General features: G+C 37.4%; 1 protein-coding gene across 1 annotated transcript in view; it reads left to right on the top strand.

The window, feature by feature from the left end:
- Positions 1-18,202, top strand: part of Exoc4 (exocyst complex component 4) — a 782,534-nt gene that overhangs the window by 342,042 nt on the left and 422,290 nt on the right. The gene's annotated exons all lie outside the window — the stretch shown is intronic.

The raw sequence follows: 18,202 nt of genomic DNA, 5'->3' as shown, positions 1-18,202 counted from the left end.
GTTATATATTTCATTATGTTTTCCATTCTTTTCATATTATAATTTCCAAATAATTTATTGTTGGTTTTATAAGTAATAAGAAACAAATTTAGCCAAAGTAAATCTGAATTATGGAACTCATCCTCATACTTTATATTTGCACCTCATTGAATAATATCACATTTATGTCAGAGTTTAATGTGTGCTATGAATTTATCTCTTTGGTCATTTTGAGAGAAGCTGAATTTTCAATTATAGGAAGTTTAAAATTATTTTAATTTATTATTAAAATTACTCTAAGACATTCTTCTTAGGTATTAGCTATAGGTTCAAAGCTCTGAGAAGAGAACTACAGTGGGCGTAGATATGGGAACATTGATGTTTCTGCAAATGGGAAAGCACAGGAGGTCCAGGTTGTTGACATCTGTATAAAGTAGGAAGAGTGAGGGAGGAAGTAGTGGAGACTGGGGTTTGAGAATAGAGAAGGGCTGATGTAGTTGTTGCCGACAGTGGAAAAGGAAATTATCCACAAAAATGTGGTGGGTGTTCAGGGTAGAGTTGAGGTCTTTTTTAGTTGGCCAATGTGCAGTGTATAGACAGAGTGAAGGCAGGTAATGGGGCTTCTCTTGGGTTGGCTTTCCCCAGAGTAGTTTGATGACAAGGAAGTGGTGTTGGCAAGAGAGCTTGAACAAAGAGGAAAGTGAGAACAGAAAAGGTGATGAAATGGGGAAAGGTGAGGAAGGACCTGGTAGGTTGTAAGTGATGTTGCCAAAGAAGATGGCAAGAGGAAAGTGGGAAATTTGTAGTTGGAGCAATAATAGATGGTGATGATATATGGGTTGAGACAGGAGGGGACGTTGGGGGCTGAGGCAGGTTGGATTCTCTAAAGGCAGAGACTGAAAGAGGTAAAGGTGAATGATCTACTGGTGGTTACCAACTATGACAGCTAGTTTGGCAGAAAAATGGCAAATAGCAGGCAGGCCCTTTAGAGCCTAGGCGAACGGAGCAGGGATCAGTGGAGTGGATTTTGCCCATCAGAACTTCCCTCCACTTGGCTGAAATGGCCTCTTGTTTATGTAATCACTGGATGTGGGCCTGCCTGTGAAGGGCATGGCCTCCACAGAGAAGGTCTTCATAGTCTGCAGAAGGCTGATTACCAAGTGGCTGATAGCTGGGCACTGAAGGTGACAGCACTTGCTGCAGCAGAAGCAATCCCTTCCTTGAAGGAAATTCTGGGTGGTGCATCCCTGTGTCTACCACAGTGGCTAAAGTAAATGGAGGAGGTCCTTGGAGAGGAGAACGTCAAAGCCCTTAGAGGCCCATGTGTTTGGAGGGCCATGAGCATTAATACTGACAACCTGCCTAAATATTGGACAAATTTAGGGGAATAATACAGTGAATCAGAGCAAAAGTTAGTAAATGGTAGCAAAAAAGATGTGATGGCACAGAATAAAGGGACAGACCCTAAAGTAGTAGGATTGTTACAAAGTTATTATCCAAATGCTGGAGATGCAGTGGTCTGAAACATGTTTTGAGATACCACTCAGTCTAGAGAGCTAGTGCCCCTGCCTGTGTGAGAGTAAATAACAACACTTAGAGGCCCTTGGAGAAACGGTGCTCATAGGAGAAAACCAGGAGATAATTGTGAGGAGTTTTGGAAACTAGAAAAGGGGATCTGAATCAGGAGCAAGGAAGTTGAGAATATCATGAGGGGAATTCTGGGGTAATGGGTAGATAGTTACCACCCAAGGAAATTAGCCGATGAAATAGGAACCAGAGGTGTTCTGGCTTTTACCTACAGTGGCCAGAGGTCTTGTCGTCCTATGATGGTTGGCTGTTCCATAAGCTGAAGATTCCACATGCTATTTGGTGGAGAGAAGAGACTGAGACAGTCCAGAGACTTTGCTTTGGAGCAGATAGGAGAGGCATTTCAAAGCAAGACTTATTGGGATATGAATTAAGGAGGGCTTTGTGCTGGAGAGTACCCTTAAGTTTTTGAAGACAGGGTCTTCTTATAGTTCCATTAAGTCATATCACTTCCCTACTATAACCCTTTCATAGCCTCTCACTGCATTTATGATTTTTTAAAAAATCTATTTTACTTCATAAGACCCGCAGGTCCTGTGTGATTGGGCTCTGCCTGCTTGCCCAGTCCATGGTCTGCTCCCACACCCAGCCATTTTCAGTGCCCTGAAGGTGCCCAGTGCCTTCACATGCGCTCCTCCGCTGCCTGAAACGCACCTTCCCCAACTCCAGAGATCAACTGCCACTCATCTTTTAGGTCTCTGTGTAAATAAAAATTCCTGAAAGGGGAGGCTTTCTCTGGTTCTTGAAGTAAATTAGACCCCAATAATATTATAGAGATTATCCATTTATGTGGTAGAGGGCTCAGGGTCACTCCTGCCACTTTGGTCTATCTTTCATATCATGGAAGGCAGTTCATGGTGACATTTTTATTTACGTGATTCCAAATTTCATTAGCCTATGTGAATAATCTCATTTACAGTCTGGTCTTCTCCATGAGGGCAAGGGCTATATCTTTTTTGATCCTTCTTATTTTCCAGCACCGAGTATAGTGCCTGGCACACAGCAGTCTTTCTAATAATAGTTATTGAATGGTAAATGTTTGGCAGTTTCCTACCAGGTCCGTACTCATACTCAGTAAATATTCATTAAAAAAATATTTAATGACATAAGGAAACTATGTTGTTAGGGGAAGAAAAGCTGATGCAGACACGTAGATGTGTGTAGCTTCAGTTTTTTGTGTGTATGTTTGAGCTGTGAGCTTTGCAGATGTTTCATTGGGGTGGGTCTCCCATGTGTTACCTCTTTCATAGAATTATATCATTATGACAGAATTCTTGAACTTAATTCTAGGAGATTTAATTGTTGAAATATAGAAATATATGCTTTGTACTGATTAAATTGAATATTCAAATGAATTTATTTGTATTTTTTTTTCTCTTATGACATATACCAGGGAAGGGTTGACTGAGAAGGAGATTGTTGAGTAATGACCTGAAAGAGGTGAGAGAGGGAGCCATACAGTTCTGGGAAAGAATGTCCACAGGCAGAGGGAACAGGATGAGCAGAGATCCTGAGACAGAGGCATTCATGGTGCATTTGCAAAAGAGCAAGAAGTTCTCCTGAGTTGAGCAGAGACAAGAAAGGATCAGTAGGAGATGAACTCAGAAACCCACCCACGGCAGCAGGGGTGTAGAGTCTTAGAGGTTTTTGTAGGAGTTTGACTGCTACTCCAAATGGGAAGGGCATGCCTTGCAGCGTCCTAGAGAGAACCCTAGTTGGATCAGACTCTCTGGCAGTATTACTCTGGCATTCATGAGGAGAAAGGGCAAGGACAGAAGTAGGGAGACCAGTTAGGAGGTCAGTCATCCCTGAAAGGAGAGGTGGTGGCCTGGAAGGTGGCAGTAGTGAGTAGGGTGAGAAGTACTGGGACAGGACTCTGGTGGGTTGGATGAGAAGTGCTTGAAAGCTTGACGGGGTGGGGGACACTAAGGTTTTGGATGAGGGAACAGAGGCTGGTGTTCTTTTCATTGCCAGAATGGTTCTTAATAAATACTTGTCACTTGTATTTGAATTTATAATTTATAGTGACTTTTTAAAATTCAGATGCTAGTTTGGGAGTAAATGAGAAATATTTTAGATAATAATTTTCCTCTAAATTTCCCTTAGTTCTGTGTTGCGAGATGAAGAAGGCCTCACTGTAGCTCTTTTCCAAGACCATTAATCTCTAGGCTAGGTTACTTCGGTATCTCCACAGCCTCTCTGTTGGTGACCTCTGCCTGTCCCTGCTCCCTCCTAAGCTAAACTGACAAGTGATTCTTTTGTGCATTCATTTTAATAAAACTTTGTCTGTATTTTATTTATTTTTTTCCTGTCTGTATTTTAAACTTTTGAAAAACAACATTTAAAAAGCAGAATAGCCAATCTTTAAAGAAATACAATGGAAAAATACTTTTCCAGGAAGAGGTCATAGCAGTAATTTTCCAAGATGTATTTAGAAAATGTTAATAATTAGCTCCTTTATTCTGTGATTGAGTCACTAGTTTTGATCAGCCAAATGGAGTGTTTATTGAATACCAATATTAAGAATTCTATATTATGTGCTATCATTGCCAATCTATTTTCTTGTATTATTAACATAAGGCTATTTTGTAGAGGAACAGTGCCACATTTCCTCCACTAAACAAATGTAACTTCACATTTCTCCCTTGGATTTTTATTATGCTTACATAAATTGGTTCCCAAACTCAAGAGCAGTTGTTCTCTTTTTGAAGATTTTTTTTTTTAAATTTTGCTATACTTTATAAGGGTTTTATATTTTTTGCTGTGTCTTAAAAATCCTAATCATAACATGAGCTTCTTGTGACCATTATTTATGTCTATCACTCATGCTTATTTTACAACCAACCCATTCCTAGGCACAAAGATGCTGAGTCACTCATTATAGAGTATTAAATACAATGGCATTGTTTTTCCTGTTGCATATGTTTCCTTCAGATTGTTTTTTTAAGAACCATTGGTTATAGTGACTTTTTAAAATTTGGATGCTAGTTTGGGAGTAAATGGGAAATATTTTAGATAAATTTCAGAGACTTGCTATGGCTTTTGCCTCTTTTATTTCTCTGCATTGGAAAATTCTTATGGCAGTCATGGTTGAATCTGAAATGTTTCTCATGAAAGAATGAGAGCATAAAACAGTCATATTAGGTCTGTAAAAGTGTCAGCCCAAAATGATACCAATTATTTTTTTCCTAAAGAATAACTAATATCCCAAAGCAAAAAAATACAGTTCATTCTCATTTAAAATCTCAATAAAATTTTGCATGTGATATTTCAATGATTATAATTGGAATAAATTTTTATGATAACAATACCACTCTATCATTTTATGCAGTATCAGAAAGAGTGTAAATAAAACCAATGGGTAAAATAAATATATTATAAAGGAAATTTTATAATTTAGGAAATCAAAATTCATAGATGGAAGGGTTTCTTGAGAACAAACTCTATGGTTAATTTCTCTCATTTTATTGATAAGAAATAGAAGACTCAGAATAAGCAGCATACTTGATGCTATTACTTGATATCAAAGTAAGAAAGAGAAATTTATTTCCCTAATATCTGATTTTATAATCCATGTTTTTTCTTTACATATTGTTATATTTCTTTGTCATCTTAACTGATAATATTTCAGGCAAGTGCTAATTTTTGCTTTATGATATATGTTTCTTGAATTCATTAAAATAGTTATCTTAGTTGGACTATGAGAATTGACAAAACCCAAAAATGTCATAGTTATATCTGATATAATTCAAAGTTACTTGCACCTGAAAAAAATGAATTCTGAGGAGAAAGTTATTTGTAGACCTTTGTAAAAAGAATAGATTGCAAATGGACCTCTCTTTCTAGCATGACTGATACTTTCATTACTCTTTCCATGAAAAAAAAAAAAACTAAAAATATTGCATAAAACTTTGAAAAATGCATTAAGTTTCTTTGATGAGCTGGCAAGACAGCATTTTTGGGAAACCAAATAAAATAAGGCCTAGGAAAAGATTTTAGAGCAAGTACTGCCAAAGCCAGTTTTCAACTTGTAAAGCCTAGGAGAATAGAAACAAAGCACAGGACCCACCCAGCCTGGGGAAACTAGTATATGGATATTCTAAAAATATCAGCCCTATCCTATTATCTTCTTACCTCTTGTCAGAGACCATAAAAAAAAAAAAAAATTAACCATGTTGTAGTAGGCTGAAAGGAGGAAAAATTCCTAGAGAACTGAAAACTAGATTAGTTGTCTAAATATACATCTTCTGGTGGTGTAAGAAAATTTCAAAATGCTAATTGATTCAGAGTGAGTTTCATGGTGATCATTCCCTTTGGTAGAGTAGCAGAAGTTCCTACAAATGCTTTCTGAGGGAAATGATCTTCATACGTTTCCTTAAATAATTTCTACAGATAAATTTCTATGGAATATGAACCTATAACACACACACACACACACACACACACACAATGTACAGCACAGGAAAAAAGAAGTCAAGATTTAGCAGACTTGAAAGAAAAAAGCACCAGATCAGCAAATATTTCCAAAAGTGCAATTATGGGACTTATAATATAGGCTCATCTCACACTATGATTTTAATCTTTGACCTTTTGTTTAATGGTTTTATATTTTTCTTGCCTTATTGAAATTTATGTACTTTTAGTGGTTGTATAATATTCCAATTATGTATATGTACATATGCATATAGTTAGATACTTATATACTTAGATTTATTTAGCCAATTATGTTTTTCATTTTAAGTGTTTCTTTTTTTAGCTTAATATACTATCCTGTGATGAACATCTTTTTTTTTTTTTTTTGCCAATTCTTTAGTTCTTTCATATTATTACTTTTTATGGAGGGTAAGAGTAAATTCCTAGAATGGGAAGTTTAGGATCAAATAAATAAAATGTCAAATGTTAAAGCTTTAAGTATGTGCTTTACAACAGTCAGTCCTGCCTATTCAAACCAAAGTTAAAAATTTGAAGCTAAATATAAAATAAAAGTGTGCCAGATAAATGTGGAGCAAATAAGACTGGAAAAATTACTGTATTTCTGTCTTTGGTCTTTCTTATCGTAATTAGTGAAGGACAGAAGTAAAGACTTTGAATACAGAAAACTTTTTCTCTATTGTTATTGTCACTATTTCAGTTGTAGAAAAATAGGAGGGGACTGTGTTTACTGTTGTTATATATAAAAAACTCCACTGCGGGTAAAAGAGTACTGACATCAGAGAGCTTCAGGATAGGCAGTCTGGATAGATTGTAAAACACTGATTATTTTCATGAATTATTTGCTGGACATTAGGTATGTTCAATCCTATGTTATTGTCTACACGTAGGCAGTAAAACAAATGCCCTCTATCACCTATAATTTTATTGATCATGTCATGGATCATGTTCAGCTGGCTTGGAAGGCTAATTTTGATTTCATTAGAATATTGTAAGAGTATTGTAAGAGTTGCTGTGGAAAGTTGACTGTTGCTAATCAAACCTAAACAGTGACTGTGAGTGTGCCGGTAAAGTTATTTAAAGCCACCTGTGCCTCAGTAATCCAGATGCTTTCAATGAGCCATGGAATAATGCTAGTTCTGTTCGGATACCAGCACTGATTATCGTTGTCAGTAAGCTAAATGCCACTGTGTTTTGCAACTTATATTTTGACTCTAAATTTGTGTTTAAGGAGCCCATCATCTCTCCTACTTCCCTTAGTCATTTTGGGTTATTATATGTCATATCTGTCACATTGATTCCTTCAAAATAATTATTTCCCAACTTTGGGAGTACTTAGATTTAAGCACATCTCTGTGTGCAAAGACAATAAAAGCATTTAAGAACACCATTTCTTCAATATGAACTCGTATATTTATACATTAAACATTCCCAGTGAGCTCCCTTTTAGACAATTTCATAGGCAGAATAAGGTCTATGGGCTCAATCTGTCCTCAGTTTGAGACTTCTCTGCATGATAAATCTACCACCCAACTGCCAAGCCATCATGGGAAGTCTCCAACTAGCTGAAAGTACCTGCAGGTAACCTGTGATTTGAGCACTAAGGTAGTCTCATCGGATTAGGGAACTTCATCGTGTTCTGGTGTCTTTTATGTCACTCTTGCTTACTTACCAGCAACTATTGAGTAAACTGTTTAGTCTTCTGGGATCTGAAGTTGATGAAGGAGAAAGCTGGGTGTGTGTTTTGTCAGGTGGCAGCAGTGCAGCTAGCATAGCCTTTCCCCTAGCATTTGTGCCTGTTCCATGTGCTTCTGTTTGGCCAGCATCTGCTGCATCTTCCTCAGTGGTCCTTTGAGCCATGCCTACAGAGAGCTGGTAGTGGGAAGGGTTTCTTCTGAAATACAAAATACTCGTAGTGCCTATTTTTTTTATCACTACCCACAAGTCCTTCAATTTTCTGTTGAAAACTAGTAATTAATAAACTAAAATGTATTTCCATGCATGTATGAGTTTGTCAGGACGAACCCAACTACAATGTAGAACCATCAAGCTTTAATAAAAGACAAAAAACAAAACAAACAAACAAAAAAACTAGTGTTGGGACACAGTCTCTTTTTAAAATGATTTAGCAGTTTCTTAAAAGACTAATCAGATTTATATAATCAAGAAAATTGAAAACATACTTTCATACAAAATGTTCGTAGCAGGATTATTCATATTAACCTAAAAGTTTGTATATCCATTTATTAGCTGATGAAAAGTTGAATAAATTAAATGTTACGTGCACAAATTGGAATATTATTTAGTCATAAAAAGAAATGGAGTACTAATATATGCTACAACATAAAAAATATGCTAAGTGAAAGAAATCAAACATGAGATAAGTAAGGTAGGTGACTCCAGCTTACACAATGAGCATTCTGCACTAGATATACCCTATTAGACAACTAAAATGTATTTAATAGATTCAAGATAATTAAAACTAGTTAGAGTGGAAGGAAAAGAAAGGATCAATACAATCTCCTGATGTAGCCTTAAAATAAAGCTAGTTGGAGGATAATATCACTAAGATAGGAATGCTTCTCAAAAATGGTCAATTAAAGTTCCCTTGTGCCTTATTGATCGGCCATTTAAAAATGTGCATGCAGGGACTGTGGGTCCATTGGTAATTGGCTCATATCCTACATGGTCCCTCTTCATGGGGCATGCCATTTTAGACTCCATTCCAGAAGAATTCCGACTGCTGCTACTGGATCCTTCTTTGACTTGTGCTTACGGAGGAGGTCCCAATGAACACAGTCAACTGATGGCTCAGGATGAGCTCTGACTGACCCGAAACTCTTACTGACATTGCTCATTTTGGTTCCAATGTCACCCTGTCCTCCCAAACGTGTTTTAATATTTGTTGAGAAGATAATAGGCACCATGTGTGTTTTTCCTTTTGGTTTTATTTTTTTTAATCAAGAGACTGCACCCCAATAAGTAACAAGTTATTATAAAATTCACTTATTAGCATGTATTCAGTTCTTGAGCTTCAAAAGGATATCATCTGTGTGTGTGTGTGGGGGGGGGGGTTTGTGAGGGAGGGAGGGAGGGAGGGAGGGAGAGAGAGAGAGAGAGAGAGAGAGAGAGGATTGAGCCCAGGAGGGTCTCATGCATGGGAAGCAGGCACTTTTTCCTTGACCTATATCCCAGTGCTCTTTATAAGAATTATTTCATGGTCTCTAACCAAAAATATAGGAATGAAGCCAAATTTGGATGAGTCACCCACTGTCTAGCAGTCTGCTCATCGGGAAATTTCCAGCAGATACAAGATGCCAGGAAGAGAAAAGGATCTTCCCTTTTTTCCTCTTTTGCTGAGACCCTTGGAATTTCCTTCATTTCTGTGTCTTACCATTATCCCCAAATTTTGCTTATGCAAACCTTGAAACATCAGATTTATTCCTCCCCTTCTACATTTCTAATTCAGAGAGGCTCTTGTGGCTCCTCACAGGGAAACTGAGGCAGGATATAATTTCAGCCATCTAACTTCAGTCTCCCTTTCCTTTCAAACAAATGCCCTTAGTTCTTTTTTTGGGGGGGGAGGGGTGGCGGGGATTATAGGGCTTGAGCCCTTGGTCTCTGTCATTGAAGCCAGAGTTAGACAGGCAGTCAGAATAGATAGGTAAATCGAGTCAGGTCAGGTCCAGGAGGCCAATTTTGATTGACAGCTGGAGACTGCTCAGAGGGATTGAAATGTTAATTCCTTCAGAGCCTTTCCAACACCCTTATCTAGAACCTGCCCCTGCTCCTATCTGTTGCTGAGGTAACCTGTCCCAGGAGTTGCCCCTCCCTATAGGGAGCTCTAAGGTTGTTAAGGTGTCCTGGGTTGCAGCATCCTGCCCTTCCCCCTTCAGCACACCTGTTTCCCATCCCACCCAGCATTCCTGGGCCCAGTCCTGTACACAGGAAGGAGAAAGATAAGGGAAAGAGGGCAGGAGGACAAGGGAAGCCTAGGACACTTAAGAAGGGCAGAACACCTTGCTTCTGGGGATACAGGATACCAGCGACTATGTTACCCCCTTTTAAAATAAACCCTGCTTTATGTGCTTCCTTGATATGATTCCCTAATGTTCAGACTTTGACATTTGAGGGAGCAGAACTTGTCACCAGTATCAGGCAGTATCATCATGATAGGTGTACCACTGAGCTACATCTCCAGCCATTTTTATTTTGAGACAGGGTCTCACTAATTTGCCCAAGTTGGCCTCGAACTTGCTGGCCTCTTCCATCAGCCTCCCAGGTTTCTGGGATTACAGGCATACTCCAGAATGCCCAGTTTGAAACCTCTCTCATTCTGACATCAGTCATAAATACTGTGACCTTACAGAGATCCCCAAGTATCAGCTGCCTCCATTTTTGGGGGCCAAGTCCTTTTTAGCCTCATTTCTTTTCCATCTATAGTTAATAGTCTGAATTTCTATCCCATCAGAACTTTCAGGTATATTTTTTTCCCTAGTTTTTCTACCATATCTGTCTCATAGATTCCTAACTCTGCCTGAGTCATTTTCACTATTACTTCTGCTCTAAAATGTTCTATAATTGTACAGTGATACTGTAAATTCCAGATATTTTATCTCAGCTGGGCTATTTATTGGTAGCATAAAAAATTATCAAGGAATCCTTAATCAATATTTTTTCTTTTATTCCTTTCAAAGTTCAGTTCAGTTTGCCTTAAGCTTTAAACTACTGAGGAAATTAAGCATGAATTTACTGAATTTTCATGAGCTCCTTACTCTTTGCTGTTTCATCCCACCCCCATTTTGTATGAGAAAATTACCCTGAAAAAATGTTCAAGAAAGCTTTGTTGTTTTTGTTCATTTGTTTTGTATAAAACAAATCCTAATAAAGGAAGAACATGGAGCAAGAGAGATTTAAAAAAAAAAATAACCGGAATGACTGATTTTCACTTTCCAGTAGTTTCCATTGTAGCTGCTCAGAGCACAGAAAGGATTCTGATTCAACTAGTGAGCACCACCAGTGCTTGTGAGAGGCCAGGAGGACATCCTGGATGATGTCTGTCACCTTACTTTATTATGCTTTTGAACGCCAAAGAACCCATCCCATCCCTTGTTTTTCTCCCAGTGCTCACACCTGCATATTAAGTTGGGGGTGTTTGGGGGTGGGTTGGGGTGTTTCATGACTATTAAAACAAGATTCATGCATGTGACTCTAAAGTCACAGAATAAATAGAGACAAGTTTTAAGAAGGAAGGGAAAGGGGGGAGGAAAGTCTATCTCATTTACATGCTAGGACTCCTCCTTTTATTATGGAACTTTTGACACATATTGAACTTTATTTTTTCCACATTATCCCTTTTGCTTTTGTTGTTAAAATTAAAAACTCTGAGATGATTTCTCTAGGATTCCATGCTTTGTGTGTGTGACATGAGGAAACTGTAAGATATTGTATAGAGGATAGAAAAAGTGGGAATGACCTGTTGGGGACCATAAAAAGCCAGGGAAGACATTTGTTTAAGCAGTAACAGAAAATAATTGAGATTCTGTTACTGTTTTGGGGATTGAGACAGATAAACTGTCCAAAATTCCCTCCCTGAAGGTCCCAGCCCTTTCCTGTCTTTCTGCCTTCATGTTCCTGGCCCTACAAGCAGAGCTTCTCCTGCAGTGTGAAGCATATCTACTGCTGGAAATCAGGAGACTTGGGGAAATAGGGTTCTGTTCTTGCTGCTGGACTGTATTAGAGGGGAGGGGTTCTCTCTGGCCTCACTTTCCCCTAGGAAGTTCCTGTTCAATAGTTTATACAGCTAGACAGCATAGTTGCTCTCAGGCTACACTTGTAATCTGAGAGCCTTTTTAAATATTGGCTTGAATAACCTACTGCTGTCTTCAGTGTTGACTCTGGGGAATACATTTTGTGTGTGATAATACCACAAAATCAGGGTTGACTGCTCTCTTTTTTGGACTTTTCTTATATCACCCATATCTCTATCTCCTTATTTAACTTCTGAGTTGAGTTTCTTGGAATATAACATATTAAACAAATAATAGGATACTAATATGGATGAAAAAAATTTCTTGGGGAGGGCAGCCTGAAGTTTGAATGTGTGTGACCTTGAGCGAGATGTTTTACCTCCCCTCCTCCACTACAAGCCTCCCTTCCTTCATGTCTATGTTAGATAATAATATTGCAGGGATATCCTTAGGATCAAATTAAATATTTTATGTGAAGGATGCAGCACAGTACCGCTTTCTTAGTTATTTGTTTGATAAATATGAATCCTTTTCTCCCCTCTTAGCTCTTTCAACGCATCCAGGGGTAACACTTAGCACCCATCTTATTTATATAGGCCAAAGTTAGTGCTAACTAAGAATAAAATATAATTGAATAATGAAATCTTAGCAAGGCATTTATTTGAGAAGTTACTCTTTTATGATGAGAATAATTAACATATTACTATTTGGAAGATTTTCTTCTACAAATAACCAATATACCTTTGAGCCCTTTATTAAAACTTGGATTTCTTGCTGAACATATTTCATGTAGGAATAGCTGCTATTTTTTAAGGTTGTTTGTGGTTGAATCACTTGGTCTAGAAACATGCATATTTATTGGTTTGTTGTTCATCCACTTATATTCATGTATTCATTCAACAAATATTTATTGAGTGGTTATTATGTGCCAGAAATTGTTCTAGGCACAAGAGATCCATCCATGAAGAAAACAGTCTTGTCGTTAACAGTTATACCCTATGAGTTTAGTCCTGAAGATGATTCTTTCCTTGAGGGACTTCTGCCCGGCTTTTCTTCCCAGGCTCCAAAACAAGTCATCATTGAGCAAAACAATAACATCACCAATCCTGATTTGTTTAACTTCAGTGCAATAGTAAACCATTTGAGGGAAAGGATAAGGATTTTATATTAATTTTCTTCTTGACACCAAACCCCAGGGTCTTTTTATTGACAGACTCATTACAAGTTTAGTGGCAAAAGTAGGAAGTCATAATGATAGTTTATGCCTCAAGAATAGGCACATGTGAAAAAACCTGATCTAAAAGAGCCCACCTAGGAAGCTGTGCATCAGGAAACTCAGATGACTCACTCTCCAACTAAGGACCTATTTATTGATGTGATCAATAAGTCCATGTTTATGGTTCTGTATACATTTTGTGTATTTATGGAGCAAATATTTACTATGAAAGAATTCACCTTCCCAGTGGTTTGTTAAATCCAGAAAACATTAAAAATATCAGATGGGGCCTGCTGCCTTCTTTGGCTTAATAAATGTCACTATCAAATTCTATTACTATTTTTTAAATATGTTTAATTAATTAATTTATTTTTATGTGGTGCTGAGGATCGAACCCAGAGCCTTGCCCATGCTAGGAGAGTGTTCTACCCGTTAAGCCACAACCCCAGCCTGATTATCATTTTTTTATTTAAGTACTTGACACAAGGTATTCATAATGTTAACATCTACATGTTTGATACTGATTACCTTTAATTGAAAAATTAAGAATAGAAAAAGACTTTTTTCATTCCATCATGCTGTAAATTTCCCATCAATTTTCTAAGCGTATCAATGCAGTATTTTTGTCCCAGAGTAACACTTTTTTTTTTTTTTCCATTTGTGGTAAAGTTGGTCTCATTAATGTTATTGACTTTGTTTTACTTTGTTGCCTAATGTATCAAGAATACCACTTCTGTTAATTTGGACCTTTTTTTTTCTTTCTAATTTATATCCAGTAATGAGTGTGTGTGTGTGTGTGTGTGTGTGTGTGTGTGTGTGAGAGAGAGAGAGAGAGAGAGAGAGAGAGAGAGAGAGAGAGAGTGTTCACTTAGATCCTTAACAGTTTGAAATTTTTATTTATTTATTTTTAATTTTTTATTGTTGGTTGTTCAAAACATTACATAGTTCTTGATATATCATATTTCACACTTTGATTCAAGAGACACTAGTATGGCAACATGTAAATCAATGGATGTGTAACTGATGTGATTCTGCAATCTGTATACGGGGTAAAAATGGGAGTTCATAACCCAGTTTGAAATTTTTAAAAGAAGAGTACACAACCATTACTTGGAGAGAGTGGATGTCACATGCTGTAGTATGTGCCCTTGTATGTATTATCTCATTGAAATACCACCACAAATCTGGGATGTTACACAAGTGCTTATTGGTTTTTCCCAGTATATCATGGTTCCTTCAAGGAGAATATTTATTTCCATTTCTATCTGAGCCTTTGGTTTTCTATTTTTGTTTGATTGAGATGGCTATATTCATTATCAATGACAGCAAATCCTAGTTGGGGAGAATCAAAGAGTAAATTAATTTTGAAGGTAATTTCTGAGAAGTAAATGAATTCTGAAGGAAGGAACTAGCCTGGGAGCACTAAGATGCTGTCATGCTCAGTGGTCAGATGGCCTTGGTGCTGGTTCCCAGTCACTCAGGAGAGTCTGTCAGACCGTTCTCATCTTCACCAAAAGCAGGAAATACAACTGGAGCTCTGCTTCCCTCCCTTTGCACTGTGCTGTTCTCAGATTCCCTTTCATCCCAACTATCCATCGTAATTAATGTTTTTTTCTGGTGCTGATCACATGGCCTCCACTGCTGAGATTAGATTTTACGCACAATGAATGCAAGAGAGAGATGTCCTGGCATGTTGGATGCTCTTCTCAGCATTGAGCAGCATGCTTCTTAAATCGTGACGGTAGCTCCCAGATGCCTTGATTATGGGAAGGCATGTGAGGAGAGGTGAGTTTCAGTATTCTCAACCAGAATACTGAAATGCTAGATTAGATCTCAGAGGGTAGAGACTCACAGACCTTTTAATCTCTGGCGTTGGCCTTTACTTTGTCTGACAGCTTTGTTGTCAAGAATATTTTCACTGGATAGGTGCTGTTCATTGGTACTTTAGTGTCTTAGTCTATTTCTTGCTATAACAGAACACTGCAGACTGAGTAGTCTATAATGAACTGAACTCTATTGACTTGTGGTTCTGGAGGCTGGGAAGACCAAGATCATGGAGCTGGGGGAACTTTTTGCTACCTCATCCCTTGGTAGAAGAGCAAAGAGAGAGTGAGGGAAAGAGGTCCCAACAGGAATTTATAACCAGTTTACTCCTGAGATAATGGCTTTAATCCATTCATGACCGCCCTCATGGTAAAGATGTTACCTTCCAACACTATTAAATTGGAGACTAAGTTTCCAAATTATGCTTTTGGGGGGAACCCATTTATAATATTTGGATATCTGGTTTGTAAAGAGGAAATCACATCAAATGTAGTATAGCTGACACTTGATGGAACTATTAGAGTATACAGCAATCTGTAGATGGAATTTCAGCCATGGGTTGAGGCTCGGTATTGGGGTTAAAGTTTTTGCCCAAACTTCACATTTGATTCAGCTTTATCCCACTCAGTGAATCAGAGGTTGTCATTCTGTAGCTAGCGGGGATTTAGACCAAGTCAAATGATTATTTAGTCTCTAGCCTCGTGTTCTGTCATTAATTTCACAGTCAAATCTTTAAATCACTCATGTGACTTCTATGCTTTATATTTCATTTTTTGTCTTTATTCCTCACATTATTGTCACTAGAGAGTATTCCTTACATTTGTTAGGCTTTTGAAAGTTTGCAAAGAAATTTCATATATTTTATCATCTAATTCTAATAACATTCTGCCTAGATAGGTCTCTGACCCTCCATTTAAAAAAGATTTACATAAGCATTAAAAAGCACTAAGGATCTTGGAAGTGTCCTATGTTAAGGTTCATATAGGTTACTTATACAGTTGCTGTTAATGCAATTGTAGACTTTGGGAAGGCATTTGAGAGTTTGGGGCCAGACAGGGACCTAAAGGAATGGCAGGAGGAGAGAAAGCCCTCCAGTGGGCAGCCCAGTGTAGCCAAGGCATACAGGTGGGCAGGAACATCATGCATTCATTATGTTGCAAGAAGAGACTTGCTTGACTGGAGTTAGGTTAATCAGGTCTGAATTTAATTATTAAGTACCAAAAATCATAGCACTTCACAATATTTATAAAACATTGGAAATCATCTCTTTGAATTCATATGTATAATTTAAAGATATGTTCATATTGGGTTGAATAATGAATTATTTTTTGTATTTATTGCATAGGAAGTTATGCTTATGGTTCTTGGAGTGCAGAATATAACCTGGTTTCTTTTATACATGTCTCCATGGTGATTTAATTTTGATTAGATTTTATTATCTTAGAAGGAAAACTTTTGATGAAGATGATATATTTATTCTATTTCTTTATTCTGTTTGAAACCCTACCATGTGACATTTTGAAGAGGATCTTTATTAAAGGAGTAGTGTTTCTGTTAGTCTTTTTTTTGGTGCTGGGGATTGAACCCTGGGGCCATACTCATTCCTGAAGCACATGCTCTAACACTAAGCTACAGACCCAGATTCAGTGTTATTCTCAACACATTTATTTTGCTTTTCTTTTACCTGCAAATATTAGCCTAACATTAATATCTCTGATGCAGATGTGATATTAGAAGCTGGATTTTTTCCAGGCTGGTGTCGTGGCGCAGTTGCAGAGCACTTGTCTTGCCTGCACAAGGCCCTGCGCTGATCACCAGCACCTCTTCAAATAAGAATGAATAGGTCATGATTTTGAATTAAGAACTGTATGTGCCTGCAAAACTATATTCTGATTAGTTGCTGGAAACAGCTGCTCTAAATGTACTTATCTAGTCTCTGATGCCTCTGGGAAGTCTTGATCCAGGGTATGGATTTCTAAAGTTTATCAATTTCCAAGATGCCTCAAGAGACCATTAGGTAGATAATAAATCAAATGAGATTTTTTCGTGTTTGATATCATTCAAAGAACTATAGTCAGAAAGCAGATGTTTAATTTAGAAGAAATAAAATATTTAAATGTAGAATGGTAGAGTTTTGAAGAAACCCACTAAATAGCATCTATTTTTCTTGCCAGAATTCTGAAACTATTAAGAAATAACAAAAGGTAGTAGAAAGTTAAATACCACTTTTATATTAATAATAGTGATATAGACATAACTTAGTTTGTGGTCAAATGGGAGTGGTAATGAAATTTGAAATTTAGATGTATTTACTCATTTATAGAAGGTGTTAGACCACTTCCAAAAACAGGGCCTTTATAAATTTATTTTGCCTTTCTTTCTTTACTTTTTTCTTTCTTCTTTTACCTTTTGCAGTGCTGAGGATTGAACCTGGGGTCTTGCACATGCTAGGCATGTGCTCTCCCACTGATCTACCTCCCCAGCCTTATAGCTACACCAAATCAGACAACACTTAATATCTATGGGCATTCAGTTTCCAAAGTAGAATAAGAGCCTTGCTAAGCCATGCATGCCCAGCGTTTCCTTCTCAATATTTACCAATCAAAGGGGAATTACTTCGCTGCCCCTAGAGTGGATACAAGTAGAGAGAAGTCAGGGATTATATTAATTGAATTTCATTTTAAAATGGAAAGAAACAGGAGGAGTGGTGGAAGCATTTCTCCTAATATCCAAAGTTATAAACATCCTTTTTATATTCTAAACTCTCTGAAATTAGGACATACCCTAAACCCGTGGCATCTAACTGGCCATTGTCCTTTAGAAAATAATTATGATGCCACAGAATGTGTTGCACCATGATGCTTCAGTGTTTCAGTTAATTAACCAATTAAGGATGATTTGATAAAGTAATATGAATTATGATTAGTATAGGAAAAGCTTCTATTTAAATCTTCTAATAGCACCAAGAAAGAATCAACTTTAAACTTTTTAGAATGCTCATCACCTGCTTGGAACAAAATACTAGAAGCTGCAACATGGCATATTTCTTTAAGAAACCCACATGCTTGGTGACAAGAATGACACTGTTTAGAACACAAGGACATTGACAACTCTAAGTCATGTTTATTTGGAAGAACAAGCCTTTTTTTTTTTTTCAATAGCTGTAATGGGCCCAAAACCTATTTATTTATTTATTTTTAATGTGGTGCTGAGGATTGACAGTGCCTTGCACATAGTAGGCAAGTGCTCTACCACTGAGCTACAACCCCAGCCCCAAGAACAAGCCTTTGAACATTATATAATTTTGAGAATGCTTTAACCAGCCTAGCAATGGTGCATACCTATAATTCTGGGTACTCAAAAAGGTAAGGAAGGAATATCTCAAGTTTGATACTAGCAGGGCAACTTAGCAAGA

The sequence above is a fragment of the Marmota monax genome, unplaced genomic scaffold (genome assembly GCF_021218885.2).
Source record: "Marmota monax isolate L192 unplaced genomic scaffold, Marmota_monax_Labrador192_F-V1.1 WCK01_AAM20220418_F8-fsc00131, whole genome shotgun sequence".
NCBI classification, from domain to species: domain Eukaryota; kingdom Metazoa; phylum Chordata; class Mammalia; order Rodentia; family Sciuridae; genus Marmota; species Marmota monax.
Note: the sequence above shows the minus strand (reverse complement) of the source record. Positions and strands in the feature narration are given on the sequence as shown.